General features: G+C 49.1%; 1 protein-coding gene and 1 long non-coding RNA gene across 5 annotated transcripts in view; one reads left to right on the forward strand and one right to left on the reverse strand.

The window, feature by feature from the left end:
- GSN (gelsolin) overlaps window positions 1–17,224 on the reverse strand; it is a 50,280-nt gene that overhangs the window by 25,597 nt on the left and 7,459 nt on the right.
- The window catches only part of LOC112545416 (uncharacterized), a 37,151-nt gene continuing 33,599 nt past the window's right edge, over window positions 13,673–17,224 (forward strand). For 3 of the 4 annotated variants that reach the window (XR_012897180.1, XR_003088877.2, XR_003088876.2), the window contains exon 1: window positions 13,719–13,854. This is a non-coding gene — a long non-coding RNA (uncharacterized LOC112545416). Of the gene's footprint in view, window positions 13,855–17,224 lie in introns of all 4 variants that reach the window. The other variant, XR_003088878.2, reaches the window with a different exon arrangement.

Genomic DNA, 17,224 nt, shown 5'->3' on the forward strand with positions numbered 1-17,224 from the left:
CTTACAATGTCAATCAGACAAATGCGAAGCATGAAGGTAAACCAAGGAAAGAGGTTAAGGAAAGGAGAGTGAAACAAAAATAACATGACCAACATATTTTAGGACATCAAGTGAGAATGTGTAATATTCCAGTGACTGATCCAGCCTATTGCTACTGTCAGCAAATATAGTTATGCCTTGGCTTTTACTAAGATGGCAGAAAACTGAGTTTTGGTGCTGAAGTGTTCAAAGCATTGTTCCCTATAAGCTGTGTGCTTGTGCGGCTGCTCAGGAAAGATTCCAATGACACCCAGCTGATTAGCAGAGTTCCCGCAGCGAGGTTACTTGTTGCTAACAGTGGTGCACATCCGCACCTGTCTTGCTGCACATAACAAAACTTATTCCACACGTGGGTGGAAAAGATTAGTGGGAACAATGGCTCAAAGCCTGTTGTTGACATGTGGCAGAAGTCACCAGATGGATGAGAGAGAAGACGCCACCGGTGGAAAGCATGACAAAGAAGTGGGAGGCAGATACTAGCCTGGCCCCCAGAAACATCCTCACAACTGATGCAAAGTAAAGCCAACGTCTTGCATTCCAGGAGAGCAAAGCTCCATACATACAGGCAGAGATGTAGCCGTGTTAGTCTGGAGCAGCTGAAACAAAAAACAGGACTGTGTAACACGGAATACACAGTGTTAGTGCTGGGGGATTATCGACATGCGGCGGCGCTGCTCAGAGCTGGAAATAAAAGCATGTCAGGAAAGAAGCCCCAGTGTTTTGAACCAACCGCGGAAGACAATCGCTTATTACGGAAGCCAGGTGCGTGATTAACATCTCAGTAAACATGACAAGTCGAGTCGAGAATGTCTTTTTAACGTGCACCTTCCCATCGAGATAATTGTGGGGAAACGCTCGCTCGGTACAGCGCAGAGCACCCCAGACACACAGCGAACGAAAAGTAACATCTACAAGGAAGCTTTAATTATCCGATTGCTCAGCTGCCGCGTACACCCATGTTCTAGTGGGGGGGGCTGCTTTTTTCAAAGTGTTCGGTGAATGCGGTGAGATGTTCACCCCACACAAGTAGCAAAAGGGTTCATGTGGGCCTCAAAGGCCAATTAACTCCCCGGGCTGAACCTGGAGGATGCCCCAGGCCTAAGGAAAGAAGCAGAGAGGAGCTGGGTGGAGGCCTGGCACAGAAGGGGGCTGCAAGGGAGAGAGAGAAGGACGGTGCAGGTGTGCCCTGGGAATAAGACAGGTCAGAGATGTGGGAGATGCTCCTGCGGGGCCAGGAGGAAGCTTGTGTGGGAAAAGCAGAACTGGAGCAAGCTCCTGTAACTGACCCTGGTACCAGGGCAGAAAGCAGAGCTTGGGAGAGATGCTCTAGGGAGCCCAGTTTGCTACCCAGAGCCCAGCAAGGGGCTTGGGGGAAGGCGCATGGTGGAATGGGGTCCAAGGAGGCTCTGATGGAGCCGACTGTGGCTGCTACCCGCCTGGGAGCCCCTGTATAGGGTGGGCCTGGGTTCCTCTGCTGGCCATTGGGATGATGGTGTGAAACTCCTGACCCAGAAGAATCAGGAGGCTTTAAAGCCTTAAGAGACCTATGTTCACACTGTGGGTGTGAGGCCTGAATGGGAGGACCCTGGATTTTTGTGCTGGACTTTCTGTGACCCCAGGAGGGGTGGAACTTCAACGTGACCTGCCTGAGTTGCAAAAAGAGGCAATACCTCTGCCACAGCCAATTCCTGGGGCTAGGGTTGCCAAGTGTCCAGTCCAGTATTTGTGGCCCCTGTCTGGTTAAAAAAAAAAAACCAGAAAATACTGGACATGTAAATACCGGTATTTCTGTTTTTCTTGGACAGAAGGCTGGCGGGGAGGGGGAGCACGGGAATTTAAAGGCACAGAGACCTTTTTTTTTTCTCAACAAGTTTGGTTTCATTTTTGGGGGGTTTTTTGGTCAACCAAATTTCTCCGCTACGTTCAGGATTTTTTGTGAAAGTATCTGGCAACTCTACCTGGGGCACTTAGAGAAGAAAGAGTCTCAGCCAGGAGGGGGGTCCAGGGGTGGTGAGGCCACACTTCCACGGGCCGTGACTACTACTGAGACGCCAGCTGGCAGCCCTGGGGACCCTGATTAACATTTAACCGGTTAACTGACTAAGCAGGATCCCAGGCAGGGGACTGTTCCTGCTTCCAACCCTGCGTGAGGCTGGCTCCTGGCCCCAGCAACAAGCCGCGCAGGGCAGGCTGCTGGACCCGCATGGGGGCCCAACGGGGTTGGAGCAGCCCTCCATCCGCAGCAGGCCATGGGGGGCTGCTCCCAGGGAACTGGTTAACCATTACATGGGGGATACTTACCAGTTAACCGGTTACCCGTTCACATCCCTAGTACTGAGGGGTTCGGCAGGGATACTAGTCAGGGTTCTTTCTGCCTCAGCCCGCAAATCCGCCCTTGCCTGAAGCCCCCATTTTCTTCTGATTAGACGCCCTCCAGGAAAGGGGCATTTGGTCTCCTTGTCCCAATTAATTCCTGGTGGCTCGTACAAGCTAGGAACCGGAGGGAGGCGGGGCTGTTGCAGTGACGCTTTCTACGATACCAGGATCTGCACTGCAAGTGCCGCATTCCGGTTACAGTGTTACTATCCCTTCTGGTTAAAAATGTGGCCTACCCTGCAAGCTGAGATAACAAGCATTTGTTAGTGGATTGGCTGAGGGGGGTGGACTCACTGTCCCTGACCGTGTATGTTTTCTCACATGCTGTCCAGTTCCCTCCCCAAACCCTGATGGGGTGCAGCTCCCACCACTTCTCCCCAGAGACAATTCAACAAACTCGTTTTTTTCCCCTAGGATCCAAGGGAAAAGTTCCTTTTCTTAAGTCCACCCCACTGCCCCAACAATACTTGAGTTTTGCGTCCCGAAAAAATGCTTCTTTATGGGCATTTAAGCCCTTCCTATCTTTGTCTTTCACACTCCGCTGTCATGCAGCCAAGCTACACTCCCACAGACCCCTATAAACCTGATCTTTCTGCACCGTACCCGTGTTTGTGGCACCTTGCACTATGTCTACCCTGCAGAATTTCTGCGTAAAAACTCACAGAGCATCCACACCTCAAGCGCATTTTTGCGCAAGAAAACTTACAGTGAACTGACAGAACAGAGGGGGTTTTGCGGTATAGGTATTCCTCTTTCCACGAGGAATAACTCCTTTTTGCGCAAAAAGGTGCGTGTGACAGGAAATGGGGGGGAGGGGTTGCGCAAAAACAGCCTATCGAAAGACGCACAGATGTCCTGGTGGCCATTCTGTTAATGACAATCAGAGCTTTTTTGCAAGTCTGGACGCTCTCTTGGGGTGCATCTACACTGAGCCTTTAGCTCGAAATCAGCTACACAATCTGAGCTACGCAACTCGCATCGCTTATTTCGAGTTAGTTTCGGAATAGCTTAGTTCGTCATTTGACAGGGCCAAATTTTGAAATAAACCACTATTCCGAAACATCCCTTCATCTTGGTGGAACAAGGTTTCCAGGGACGTCAGAATAGCGAGCCCGTTATATTTCAAAATAATGGGCCTGCTTAAAAGACGCGGAATAGCTACTTCGGGATACCGGGAATATCCCAAAACAGCACCACTGTCTAGACGTACTTTAAGGTGCCACAGGACGACTCGTTTTAAATTAAAGACGATCACAGCTATTCCCCCCCCACCGAAACGTCTTAATCGGTTTTGTTGCTCCGCTCTGAATTCTTTCCCTCCCCTTTGTCTATATGTTTCTGGTAATACATCCGGAGCTGCAGGTGCTTTAGATATACAAATAAAACCAAAATGGACGGAGAGGCGCTATCACCACTCAGGCCCATGCGAGACTCTGTGGGCACGTGTAGCCCAAAATCACATCTGTTCATTTTTCCTGTAAAATCCCACTGCCAAGTCAATTACAGGGTGAGATCTGACCCTGGCATCTGTACATCCAACAGCCTCTGCCTGCCTCCCTCCAAACACCGCCTGCAACAGCTACTAGCCAAAACCCCCTTTTAAAAGGTGGCAACAGGCACTGGAGAAGCATCTGGTGCCCGGGGAGAAAAGGGCGAAGGCTGCAGCCACGGCAGGAAAGAGGATACGTTTTCCAACGTTTTCCATTCAGCTCAAGCTTCTGATTTACACTCGACCACAGACATTCCAGCAGGCTCACCAAAGCTGAAGGAATGCGCAGATTCTCCCAACACATCAGCGACTTGCTGGCAACGCCAGAGCACAGCAGGCCACACTAAGCACAAAACAACAAAACTACCCTAACTGTTTGCAAATTAAAATCCCCTCAAGTGAGATCCAGGTTTAAAGAATCCAGGGGCCTGGCTATTCAAACAGCCCAATAGGAAGAAACAAACAAATATGTGTACGCAGGTCTTCCCGCAGAGCAGCTGCAGCTCAGAAAGCTGTAAGCTCAGCCACCATTCCAGGAAGATGAAGGCTTTTAGTTGCCTTTTATTTACTCATAATGGGGGAGGGAGAGGGTGGAAAATGACTGTTCCACATCTGGTTATAAACAGCCTAATTTGGAAAAACGGGTACAACAGGGAGAGTATCTCGGTTTAGAGAAAGGGGATGTGTGTGGCTGCGCTTGTATGTAAACAAAGTGGGAAGTGGTGGGTGGAATGAGCTGCAAAATGAGTTTCCCAAGCAAAGAGGAAAACAGTCCCTTGTGTTTCTGAAGCAAACTGGAGCGGGAGGAACCGAGTTAAATGCTTCGTGCAACCGTTCACAGGACTATTCAGGCCCGGCCAACGAGTGGGAGGGGCCCAAGGCAGCATGCTGTGATTGGCTGTGCTACATGGCCGGGCGGCTCCCAGCCAGGGCCACGAGCAAGCAGCCAGGCAGGCGGGCAATGGGCCACGCAGGACCCAAGGCAACCGCCTTGCTCGCCTGGCCCTAAGGCCAGGCCTGTTACTATCCCACTGGGCACCTACTACTCTGCTACAGACCGTTCTGAAGAAACACTGTTTGAAGTAGAGGTGTGAATGGTTAACCAGGAAGCACCCCCCTTAACAGGTGATGTTGGCTACCTCAGCCAGAACAGCCTCTGTCCACTTGACAACTTTGGCCTCCCCCTTTTTTTTTTCTCAACAGAGTTTTTTTCCCCAGTGTTTTTTTTGGTGGGGAGAGGGAGGTTCAGTATTTTTTGTTAAACCATCTGGCAACCCTAGCAGCTGGGGGAACCGTGCCAACCCGCTCCCGCCACCCCAGGCTTTTACTCGGTTAACTGGTTAAACATCGTGTCTGACCGGTTAACCAATTACACAGGAGTTTACATCCCTAGGCTGGAGCCGCTCCCCATCTGACACAGAATCCAGCTCAGAGGGGCCCAGCGTAGGCGGGGGGCACTGTGGCATGGGGCACTCCAGCCTGGCCGAAGCAGCCCCCACCTGCACCGGGCCCGGCCAGACTCGCACAGGGTGCCACAGGCCGGGTGCTCCGACCCAGCTCCCCACGAGCACTGGCTCCCGTCTAGCGCCTGTGCCGCTGCCTCTAAGACGCAGACAGTTTAGCTGTCTCTTGAGATGATGGGGACGTACGTGGTTACGCTAGGCATGGTAAAACACGCTGAAAATGTCAGTGGTTACATGTTTACACATGGGGGGGAAGGCTCCGTGGGAGCCAGTGTTCGCAGGGAGCCAGCTTAGAAGCCGGCTCCCCCAGGACCATCAGCTCCTCTCTATCAGAGGCAGCAGTAGTGGCTGGGGGGGGGGGGAGCGGGAGGGACGAGAGGGGTGGCTGTATGTAATCCTGAAATGTAAGAGAGCTAACCAGCCACTTAATTTATTTCCTATCTGAGTTTTTATTGCTGGGTCTCATTAGCAAGGGGTACGGGCTATAAATTCTTTCCCTTCCGTGAACCGAAGTACATGGTTTGATATCAGAAACTTGAGCCCTTCACATTGCAGGGAAGAACTTGGAAGTAAGTAAATCTCAAAGCTCCTTTTAGCTGCCTTGGTTGGACTGCATCCAGCATGCTGTGTCCAGTCTGCACAAGATCAGCCACAATATGCTGCTCTGTTTGCTTTATGCTGCCTGGTTCTTTAACTGGAATACCCTCTCTTTACCCACATGCCCACTCTACCCTGGAATGCCCCAGTCTAGCTGTGAAGCTGATTGCTTTGTGTTTTGAAAAAGAGAAATCAACTCACCACGAAGCAGCCAGTTTTTCTTTTCGTGTCCCAAAGAAACCAGCTCGCTGCGCTCATAAGCCCTTAGCTTCTGCAGTGCAAGGAATTCCATTTACAGTAATCGGGAAGCTGAGAGTTTGAGGGGTTTTTTGTTTTGTTAAACAAAGCTGTGGAACAATGCAAACCAAGCCGCTGTCTGCAGGCTGAACTACAGGTTGAACCTCTCTAGTTTGGGGCCAAACCAGAGAATTTGCCAAACCCCGGGAGGTCAAAATTGTCTAGCAGCATCACCAAGACTTCCACTGCTTGCTGGGCACTTAGAAGACATTTGGGGTCAATTAGAGCTAAAGAACAGCACAGAGCGCAAAGACTGGCAGCTGTAAACAAACTTTATGGGACCACAGGAAACTTGGCTACACCCATGCTAAGTGGACATCCGGATAACTGAAATCGTGCCGGACCACAGAAGTTGCCAGACCAGAGAGTGCCAGACTAGAGAAATTCAATCTGTACAAGAAATCACTTGCTGGCTAAACTGAGATGATAAAGGCGGCCTCGTTCACTGCAGCTGAATCCCAGGGAAGGTGCAGTTGGCATAGAAATGAATTACATTGTCACACCCACACTCTTGCCTTCTCTCCCCCTTTGTGCACACTCGTCTGGGTCTTGCAGCACTTTAAAGACTAATTAGGGATAAGCTTTCATGCACCTGACAAAGTGGGGTTTGACCCACAAAAGCCGACGCCCAAATAAAACTGCTGAGTCTTTGAGGTGCCACAAGACTCCTCGTTTGGAACCAGAATAACAGAGACCCCTCTCGGACTCGTCTGGGTCTGTCCCTTCCCTTTCCCTCACGCTTCATCTGACTCCTGCTGGCTGCTAACAAAAGGGGACCCTCCCCCTCCCCCCTGAAGCCCCAGCTGTCTCTGCTGTGGAGGCTGGGATCGGGGCAAGGAGTCTGGGGGAAGGCAGGCAGCAGGCTGGAGATGTAACCCTGACGGTCCCTAGTGACGGGCCAGCCTTATTCCAGGAGGTGTACGACCCACATGTCTGCTGCAGTAAGTACCCCTTGGAAGCAGCACCCTGCAGGCCCGCCCACAGCTGTCTGTGAAAGGCAGTTCTCTTGCTCAGACACTCGGCTGCCTTTGCACAGCCCTGGAGTGGGAGGGGAGCCGGGCAGAGATGCACACCCCGAGGGAAGGCTCGGGGCTGTTTCGCCCCGGGGAGCTCCGGGTGCCCAGATTCCTTTCTGGACTGCAAGGAAAACCCCTCCATGCAGCTGGTGTGCAGGGGAGGTAGTCAAAGCCCTGCCTCCTCATCACCCCCTTTGGGACGCTATGCACCTTCCGGGTGACAACGCCCATGACAGTGCACTGGAAAGTCTCTTAGGCTACGTCTCCACGACGAGTTTTCTTGGCAAAAAATATGCTAATGAGGGACTCATTTGCCTGAGTCGTGATCTCATTTGCATATTTTCTGCCGATCCATTTTTGCACTAGGGGTTTTTGCGCAAAAACAAGCTGCATGGACGTTTTCTTTTTGTGCAAAAACCCTTTTTTCTGCAAGTTCCGTATACATGCATCAGGATCTTGCGGGAAAAGGGGGTTTTGCGCAAAAAGAAAACGTCCACGCGGCTTGTTTCTGCGCAAAAACCCCTAGTGCAAAAACGGATCGGCAGAAAATGTGCAAATGAGATTGTGACTCATGCAAATGAGTCCCTCATTAGCATATTTTTGCCAAAAAACCGCATAGGGTAGATGCAGCCTTAGAGAGCCCCTCTGAAGGGCACATGGGAAACAGTCAGTGCATTCTGTCCCTGACCTGTATGCGATCCTAGCGTGGCATAGGCTCTGAGTCTATTAACCCTTTTCCAGATGAAGGGGGGGACTTCCCAGCATGCATCTCTGCAGACAGGAAACAACAAGTCTGTGGTCAGGACAGGCAGGCCTGGACTGCAATAAGGCTTTTCAGTTCACAAAGTCCTGCCCCAAGTTAGACGTTGGAACGAACCCCTCTACCCAGCCTAGCTACTTGCTGCTGAGCGTGGTAGCCTGCTGGAGAGCCCCGGGAGCCAACTGCGCCTCCTTCTGGAGAGGAGTGCTCCAGCCGGCTCTTCCCGGAGCTCTGCGCCGGGGCAAACCATCTTCCTTTCACCTCTGGCGTTCACACGAGCCCAGAAGTTGAGCCCAGGTTTGCAGAGAACTTTTTGAGGAACCTGGTCTGAGTTTGTAACGAAAGCTGAAACCACAGTAACGTGAGCTTGGCTGGAACATTTTACAGAGCTCTCCCCAAGCCTTCATCATGCATTATATTTGTCCTTCATCACTGAGCTCTCTGCATTGTGCAGAATACAATCAACGACCTGGTTAAAATAATAACAGTAAGTGGCCCTGTAAATTACTACAGCGATAACACCGGGTTCAAGAATAGCAAGATGGCTTGCGCCAACATACTTGTCCAAACGTCCTGCTCATAGAAAAATGGTTCCTTAAAAGAGGGATTTTTTTTCAAGTTAGGTACTCAGGAAAGTAAGAGCTGCAAAGTTCTTGTCTGTCCTATACATGTTCCACTCAATGGAAAAAAAGCCTTAATTACATGTTTGTATGAATGGCTTTGCGAATATTCTGGACATTTTTTAGATATATTTTCCTTTTGGCTTAGTAAAGGCTTTAACAATCTGTCTGATTTTATCCAGAGACACAGAAAAGCCAGTGTCACAGGTATAATTACGAACGATGCAGCAATGTGTTTTCTATGTCTATATAATGTCCACGGAGCCTGCTGTTCTGTGGATACGCAGCTCCTATGTTACTTTACATTGCCTAACTTCCTACCTTGAACTCTTCCTCGCAGTATTTCCTCCGCTGCTTCTGCTGCAGCCTTATTTTGCTTTTGTTACTTGAAAAGTGCGTATTTTGCACATCGCTTTCTACTCAGCTTATAGTTTCCAAACACACTTTACAAGTGTATTGTTCTGCTAGAAAGACAGGAGGGCAGTGTGGCAGGGCTCCATTAATGGGAATAACCCCTGGCTGGCTTTACTGACCTTTTGTCTACCGACTAATGCTGCTTTGCATGGTTATAAATAGCTAGTTAGAGAAAAGCATCAAGAATAAAAAGCACAAGCAGCCTTGCTCTGGACTTCCAGCTGCAACGGACAAGCTGGTTCGGAAGGCAGATAACAGAAAACTCTTTGGCAAGCATTCTGCAGGGTTATTCTCCATAATCAAGTCTGCACGTAGGTTCAAGCTGCTGGATGCAGAGAGCAGCAATCGCTGAGAAGTCTCACTTTTCTCACTTTTCTCCACATCCGTTCTGCACCAGCGATCAGTGAAAAGCCTTGGTGAATTTGCCACAAAGGGAGGGAATTTGCACTGTGGGATCAGCAAAGCATCTCTGCAGCTTTACAGAAACCCTGTCATACCCCACAAGACAGCACAGTGACAGAGAGCAATTCGGTACTTAACAGCTGATGACACTGCATCCTGGAAACAGAAATATTTGTCTTTATTTTTTCTGGCGCTTTGCCAAATGTGGGTATTGCGTGAGTAACAAAGTCTTAAGTCAGCCACCAAAAACCAACTATATGGACTTTCAGGTTTATCACCACAGTGACAAACACTGAAAAATATCTGAAACGGTAGACTGGATCCGTCTTTGCTCTCCACACAGCACTAAATTCACATATACACAAGTAAAAACAAACCCGCTTGAGGACAACCATGGTGACTCCATAATCTATTTTAATTTTGTCTCTCACTGTCTGAGGAACAGCATTGCTAATGGGGTTCAGAATACTGGCTGCTCTTAGCTTATGCCTGCTATGAACAGTAACTACTGCGCTAAGAATTCATAATAATAAAAACCAATATCCATGTGGAATATATAAAAACATGGTACAAATGTACATTTAAAACAAAATTCAGGACACGAACTGAAGGGGGCTTTATTAAAATTTCAGAACATTCAACTTGACAGTGTCCTTTCAGCAGCTCTCCCTTCAACTTTAAAAACTAAATCCTATAGGGAACAGATTAAAATCCCCACCCCCCTAAAGTTTAGCAATGTCTCTGTCATGAGCAAAGTTGAGTTTTGCAGTCACTGATTATAATTCCTTTGGGATTCTTTTAACCAATGAGAATAGCTAGGTGAAACAGGACAAATTATAATATGCTTATTCTGGGTGCAGCCAACCTGTGGAACTCCTTGCCAAAGGATAATGTGAAGGCCAAGACTGTAATAGAGTTTAAAAAACTAGATAAGTTCATGGAGGATAGGTCCATCAATGCCTGAAGAAGGGCCACACTTGCCGCCCACTCATTAGTGTAGGTTGCCCATCACTGGGCTAACAAGTGTGTCCAGCTTGGTGCAGTTACACAGAAACAAGAATGACACATCTCTTTAGTAAAAGATAAGTGACAGTATGAGAAGAGAGGCTACAACCTGCTTTAATGCCTTTGCCCAGCAATAGCGGATGAGGCATTTTGCAATGTTAGAAGCAACCTGGCTCTTCTTTCAGAGAAGGAAAGAACGTCTCTGTGCAACATCTGTGGATCTCGCCAAAGCAGAGGTTGGAGGTAAACAAGTCTGGATCTGCACTGAGCCTGTAGCTTTTCATCTAGGCTAGCTGAGAGAGATGGAGGAGCCTCATTGCCTGTTACTCTGAATCTTTTGTGGCCATTTAAATGTATGCAGAGGGAGAGAGGGTGAAGCGCGCAAGTCAGAACTGTGACATGTTTACCCTTCCTTGGCATGGTGTCATGGTGATGCAACATGCAAGTCTATGGAGAATCAAACCCACTGTTCCTCATACTATCCCACGGGACCAGAAGTGCAGCCAGCTAAGAGAAAGGCTCTGACCTTCTGCAGGAGTGTCACTAAAATGGGTGTTGATGGCAGAGCTCCTCAGCACCCCTAAAAATCCATCTCCAAAGCTGAGATCCTGAAAACCAGTGGCCACTTTTAACCCAAGAGACATGCCCTTGGCCACAAAGGGTGTGTGTGACAGAACCAGGAAGAGAGAGGCCAGATCACCTGACCTGATCTCAAAGACCCGTACGTCAGCCTCAAGACTCTCCCGCCTTTCGCGCCACTTGCTGAATTCCAGCTTTCAAGCAGGCCCGAGTGCCTCTCTCAATCACTTAAGTGACCGGTGATTGCTTCAGTTGTGAAAGTCAAATCCTACCCCCTCTTTACAGATGGCACACACACTTTGGCTATGTCTACACTACAGGCTTGTTGCGCAAGAAGCTTTTTGCGGAAGAAATCTTCCGCAAAATCTTTGTGCGCAAGAGCACGTCCGCACTACAAAAGCGCATCGAAAAAGTGATGCGCTTTTGTGCAAGAGAGCGTCCAGACTGCACGGACTCTCTCTCAAAAGGAAACTCTGATTGCTATGCACAGAATGGCCACCAGGATACCTGTGCTTTTTTCACTTGCCTCTTTCTGCGCAAAAATCCCCTATTCCCCATCCACACACACCTTTTTGTTCAAGAGCTTTTGTGCAGGCATTCTGCTTTCCCAAAGTGCACCTATATACACAAACACAAATCCTTTTAAGAGAGTTTGTTCCTGATTACACGTGTAAACACATCTTACTGGAATCTATCCAGAGCACCTTCTCCAAATGGCAGAAGACCTGGTTATTTATTCTACAAGAACGAGGCTCTTTTGACATGCTTCCCACTGTGGTAAACATGTAAACAAGAATCTGCTTTTGGCATAGTAGCCCAGAATTATTTTTTCACCGCAGCCCTATTGGGCACAACTGGCCTGGATATGCACACTGCCACATGCTGGCTTCTAGAGAAAGACGTATGTACCCAGTGATATACAATTCTCCACAACAATCTTGCCACAGTATAAACTGCTTTAAGATTGGGAGGCAACAGCAAAACACAAAAGCTGAGCTGTCGATGTAAGAGGTAGTCACACGCCCAGGCTCTAAACAGCGTCAGCTGGAGGGAAACAGACACATGTTCTCCCCACCAGCCCCCATAACACCACACAAACAGGAGCAACGTTTTCCAGGGTCAGGCGATTCCTTGGACTCCTGGAATGGTAAAGCTGGCAAAGCTGTACGTCCCCCCGCAATGAAGACTTTCTTGTTCCATTCACTAACAGTGGGACACTGCGGCAAAAAAGGCAAACACGAGTCTGGGAGGCATTTACAGGAGTGTTGAGAGCAAGATACAAGAAGTCGTTCTTCCGCTCTGCTCTGTGCTGATTAGGCCTCAGTTGGAGTATTGTGTCCAGTTCTGGGCACCACATTCAGGGCTGGCCTTACCATGAGGCGAACTGAGGCAGCCGCCTCAGGTGCCAGACTGGGAAGGGCGCCACTAGGACCCAGAGTGTAGAAAATTGTGTCTGTTGCTGATGCGTATGTATTCTCTCTGCTCTAGATGCACAGACGGTGCAGTGCTGTGCTGGAGGAAGGAGGGCACAAGAAACTTTTCAAAGTTTTGGCCCAAGCGAGGGGGTATGGGGGCGTCATTTGAGCTCCCCGCCTCAAGTGCCAAAATGTTGTGGGCCGGCCCTGACCACGTCAAGAAAGACGTTGAGAAATTGGAGAGGGTCCAGAGAAAAACGATTAAAGGTCTAGAAAACATGAGCTGTGAAGGAAGACTAAAAGGGGACAGGATAGCGGTTTTCAAGTACTTAAAAGGGTGTTACAAGGAGGAGGGAAAAAAATTGTTCTCCTTGGCCTCTGAGGACAGGAGAAGCAGCAAATGGGCTTAAATTGTGGCAAGGGAGGTTTAGGTTGGACATTAGGAAAAATATCCTATCAGGGTGGTTAAATACTGGAATAAATTGCCTAGGGAGGTTGTGGAATCTCCACCACTGGAGACAGTTAAGAGTAGGTTAGACAGACACCTGTCAGGGATGATCTAGATGGTGCTTGTGTAACCCACACGTCTACTGAGTGTGGTTCACTGTCCCATGGAATGGCATTTAGACCACTTACAGAGAGAGAGAAGAAGAAGTGAGCTCTACAGCCTAAGCTGGGAGCCAACTGGCTTTATAGCTCAAGCTGTAGACGACTCCTACACTCAGCTCCAAAGGGCCCAGGTTCAGTTCTGCCTACTGCCAGTTATACATAGTCCTGCTATGAGGGCAGGGGACTAGATTTGATTTAACCCTCTCCAGGTCTATGATTCTATAATCTACTAGCCAAATCAAGGCTCAAGTAATAAGTCACAGAAAGGAACTGGAATCCATGCCAGAAATGCCCATCCGAGGAGTTGGGATGAAATACGTCTCCAGAGGTGTAGACCAGGGCCCTCCACTGTAATACAAAACTGGAGGATACAAGTTGTTCAGGCTGGTGAACTCTGACAACAAAGTGCTGCTATCTGCCCAGCAAGGGGTGAGAGGTGGAAGTGGTTCCTAGGTTTGCACAGGAGTGGCCCGAGGCCGGCTGGTGCCCTAGGTGGGGAGGTGCAATTCCTGCCCCTGCCTGCACAGCTGTCAGTGGCTGTGATGACATCACAAGGTGCCCCTGGAACTCCATGACATCATCATTGGACACCTGGGGCAGTGGTGCCCTAGGCAACGGCCTGGCTCACGGGCCACCCCTGGGTTTGCAGAGGGTATGTTTGCGGTTTAGCTATAACTTTGTCATATCATAGTAGTCGACCTTCTCTGAGTGCAAGCGCTAAGCACTAATCCCTATGGTGTCTACAACTTATGCTACCATAGTGCCCGTGACAGGTAAGGGTCACAACCGCGCTGGTCAGCAAGCACCCATGTCCCAACTGTCTGCTTCCCCCCTTTACAAGCCCTAAAGCAGCATTGAAAATATACAGCCTAAACTTAAGGAAGCTCAAACCTATATGTTCAAGACCCAAAATAAGTCTCAGGGTAGGGAGATTGTTTTAATTCTTGCCACATGTCCTTTGCTTAGATCAGCCACTATGTAAGCCCTCGGTGCTTGCATTTAGTTTTTGGTTCGTTCATCTCAATCACCAGTTCTCGACCTGCGTGCTACTTGCGGCCCAATCAGCATACAGCTGCAGTCCATGTGACATGCTCAGGGCCAGACAGTATATATACTGCATAAATGCAGCCCCCATTAACACAGAGACAGCTGCATATGCAGCCCACATTACAGGGAAAGCCACTGTTCTAAATACAAGCAAAACAAACTGCCTGCCAATCAAACATTTCTCAAGCCCCTACCCCAAATGCTCACAAGCACAAATTGTCCCTGTTTTTGCTACAGCATCTTTCTTAAAAGCAACTCCGCTTTTACTCCGCTGCTTTCAGGGTGTGTCTCCCCATGGAGCTATGCTGGGAGAGCGGTATAGCGCAGTAGGCGTAATGAGAGAGGCAGTGTAGTCTACTAAATAGAGTATTGGACTGGGCCTCAGACTACACCAGTTAATTCATGGCTTGCCGCTGACTTCGGGTGAGTTCATTCAGTTCTTTGTGCCTCTTTTTCTCCCCTCTGGTTACTTGGGCAGCAATTTGGAGCAGAAACGGACTCTCTCAGTGTTTATACAACATCTCTCACGCTGGAGACCCCGATCTACAACTGAAATGGAACACAAACAACTTTTGTTGCAAGCGAAATGCGGCAGGTTAGCTGTTGTTAATCCTTCTTGCCGGTGGCTCATCCCTCCTGAAGCAAAATTGAAAGTAAACATTTTCAGGCCTCTGGGGAGAAGAGGTTAATTACGGCCTCTCCGTCCAGGGACTGTGGTTACACTGGTTGTTAAATGCAGAGTGCTCATCTGTCCGCACGCAGTTTTCACTCATGCCGCTCTGTAAATCTAAAGGACCAGCTGAATCTTTTCTATCAGGTCTCTCTCAAGAAACAACAAACTTCGGTGCAATTACGGTATTCACCAGACACTCCTGAGCAGCCAGGACTGGAGTGCTTGATTTAGTTGCAGAAGAGAGTCCAGCCACAACCCAAGCTAAGGAAGTAGACCCTTTCCAGCTAGCGGTTAGTAATCTCTGCCCGCCAGTCCCTAGAAGGCAATATCATTAACACTACGGAACCAGCGTGCTGCCTGGTTCCTCTTCCCATGAAGGTGTGTCGAGTTCTCCTTGCAGCGATGACACAGAGAGCTCGGGAAGGGGTTTTTTTGTACGTCTGAACTTTTAGTGTTGAGGAACCTAAGTGTTCCTCAGGCTTTGTCCACATTTAACACGTCAAAATGCAGCCGCAGCAGGGCTTTGAACTGAAAGTGTGGGCATGCAAGTTACAAGCGCTACACAAACCACCTCCACGAGGCGAGTAGCTGACAACACTGGGAATGCAGCTCCCAGCCTTGTGGCTTGGTTCACACTGGTGCTTTACAGCGCTGTTGCCTGTTGCGCTGGAGCGGAAGGGGGGTTTCCACACCCCTGAGCCAGACAGTTACAGGCCAATGTAGACTTGGCCTCAGATCAGAAAGCAGGAAAAAGAACAAAGCCCCCAAATGATTTTGATTTCAGCTACGATGTGGGTCTTTGTCCAATCCGAAAGAGTTTGCTTCTTTTGGATGATTCACTTCCGCCTGTGTTTTCTAGATTTTGTTTTGAATCGTGGCTATCATTTTGGGGTGGAAACATTCACCCATATGTTTAAACTGTCGGATGATTTCCCACGGACTCGCTCCTAATATGGAGGAGCACGTCTCTCTCCAGTAACAGCTGGGCACAGAATGGACCCTGCCATGCCTGAAATTAATCGGGATTCTTCAGGCTCCCCCTCGAGGAGATGGATGATCACAAACCCAGATCGTCCTAAAGACTGGGGCAGGAGGGGAGTTACTTTTCCAGGCAGGGAGGCAGGAAGGAATCAGTTTTCTTGAGAGTTCACCAAAGCAAGTTCTTCTCCCACCCCCAACACGGCTCAGAGTTCTGTCGGCGTCACTGACGCCTGCTCGGAATATCTCGCACACATCCAACTGGACGCCCCTCGGTGTAGCTGCAAACAGAGAGAACCGCTACGCCTAGGCAGAATGATCCCTGGGACCACAGAGAGCTACCGTTATCACTTCACGGGAGCAATACTGACCTGCTAGAGATGGAGGTGACATTTCAAGTTCTCCATACTGCTCCACAAAGCCTGCTCGCAAAACCTTGTGCCATACGCTACAAAGAATCACCGGCTACCCTGCAATTAGCGCAAATTAGTCCCTGTGGAAGACAGTCACAGGCTAGCGCTTTCCTTCCCCCAGAGCCTACCTTTGTGTCAGTCACAAGTGATTTCCCCAGGGAAGGTGTGTCCCTAGAAATTTAATATTTGTACAGATACGAGCCAGACTGTTGCTTTCCTTAACTGGGTGCCGAAAACTCATAACTTCTCCAGGAGCCTGCTATGACTCAGTATTACTAGGCACACCTACGACACCTGAAGGAATCAGGTCGAAGGGTAGGCAATTCAATTCTAGAAACAGGTGCTTCTGAAATGCCTATTCTATAGCCACAGTAGCCTTGAGCTAGAGTGTGGGAGCCTGACAATGCAACGTGGGTGCCCTGGGAAAACCAGCTAATTTATTAAAACACCTGTTAAAAACCTACCCTGAGAAATAATCCTCTCTCAATAGAACTAGCAAACAAGCGGTGCTCTGCAAACAGAACAGGTACAGGTTACAGCAGGTATAAGCTCTTTTGGGCAGGGTTCACAGCTTCATATATGTTTACATCACCCCTCCCATAATGCTCCCAAGGGCAGAAGGCAAGAGTAAATCAATAGCAATGTATGTGGGAACAGGTGCACAGAGCGGAATACGTAAGCACTTGGTGGGGGAGTTACAGTAGACAGAGTCCTCCAGCCGTGTGCTAACAGGAAGCCTGACAAACCTACCCCGCCAATCCGGACATCTGGAATTGGGATGTGATGTCAATATCGTCTGTTTGCCAACATGCCTTTCCAAAGGCAGGGGGTGAACAGGTAATGTCTTCCGCAGTCTAAGGCCCGTGCGGCATTTGCCCCCGCTGACTTATTGCTTTTATTTTCCCTTTTCCTGTGAAAAATCTCTTCTCCCCATATTTTCTAGGGCTTGGATGGAGACGCCCACAGGAAATCAAGTGTAGGAAGCAGGGTAGGCACGCTGCGCTCCAGCAAAAACAAGGAGGCGTCCTGTGG

This window comes from Pelodiscus sinensis, chromosome 22, assembly GCF_049634645.1.
Source record: "Pelodiscus sinensis isolate JC-2024 chromosome 22, ASM4963464v1, whole genome shotgun sequence".
NCBI classification, from domain to species: Eukaryota; Metazoa; Chordata; order Testudines; family Trionychidae; genus Pelodiscus; species Pelodiscus sinensis.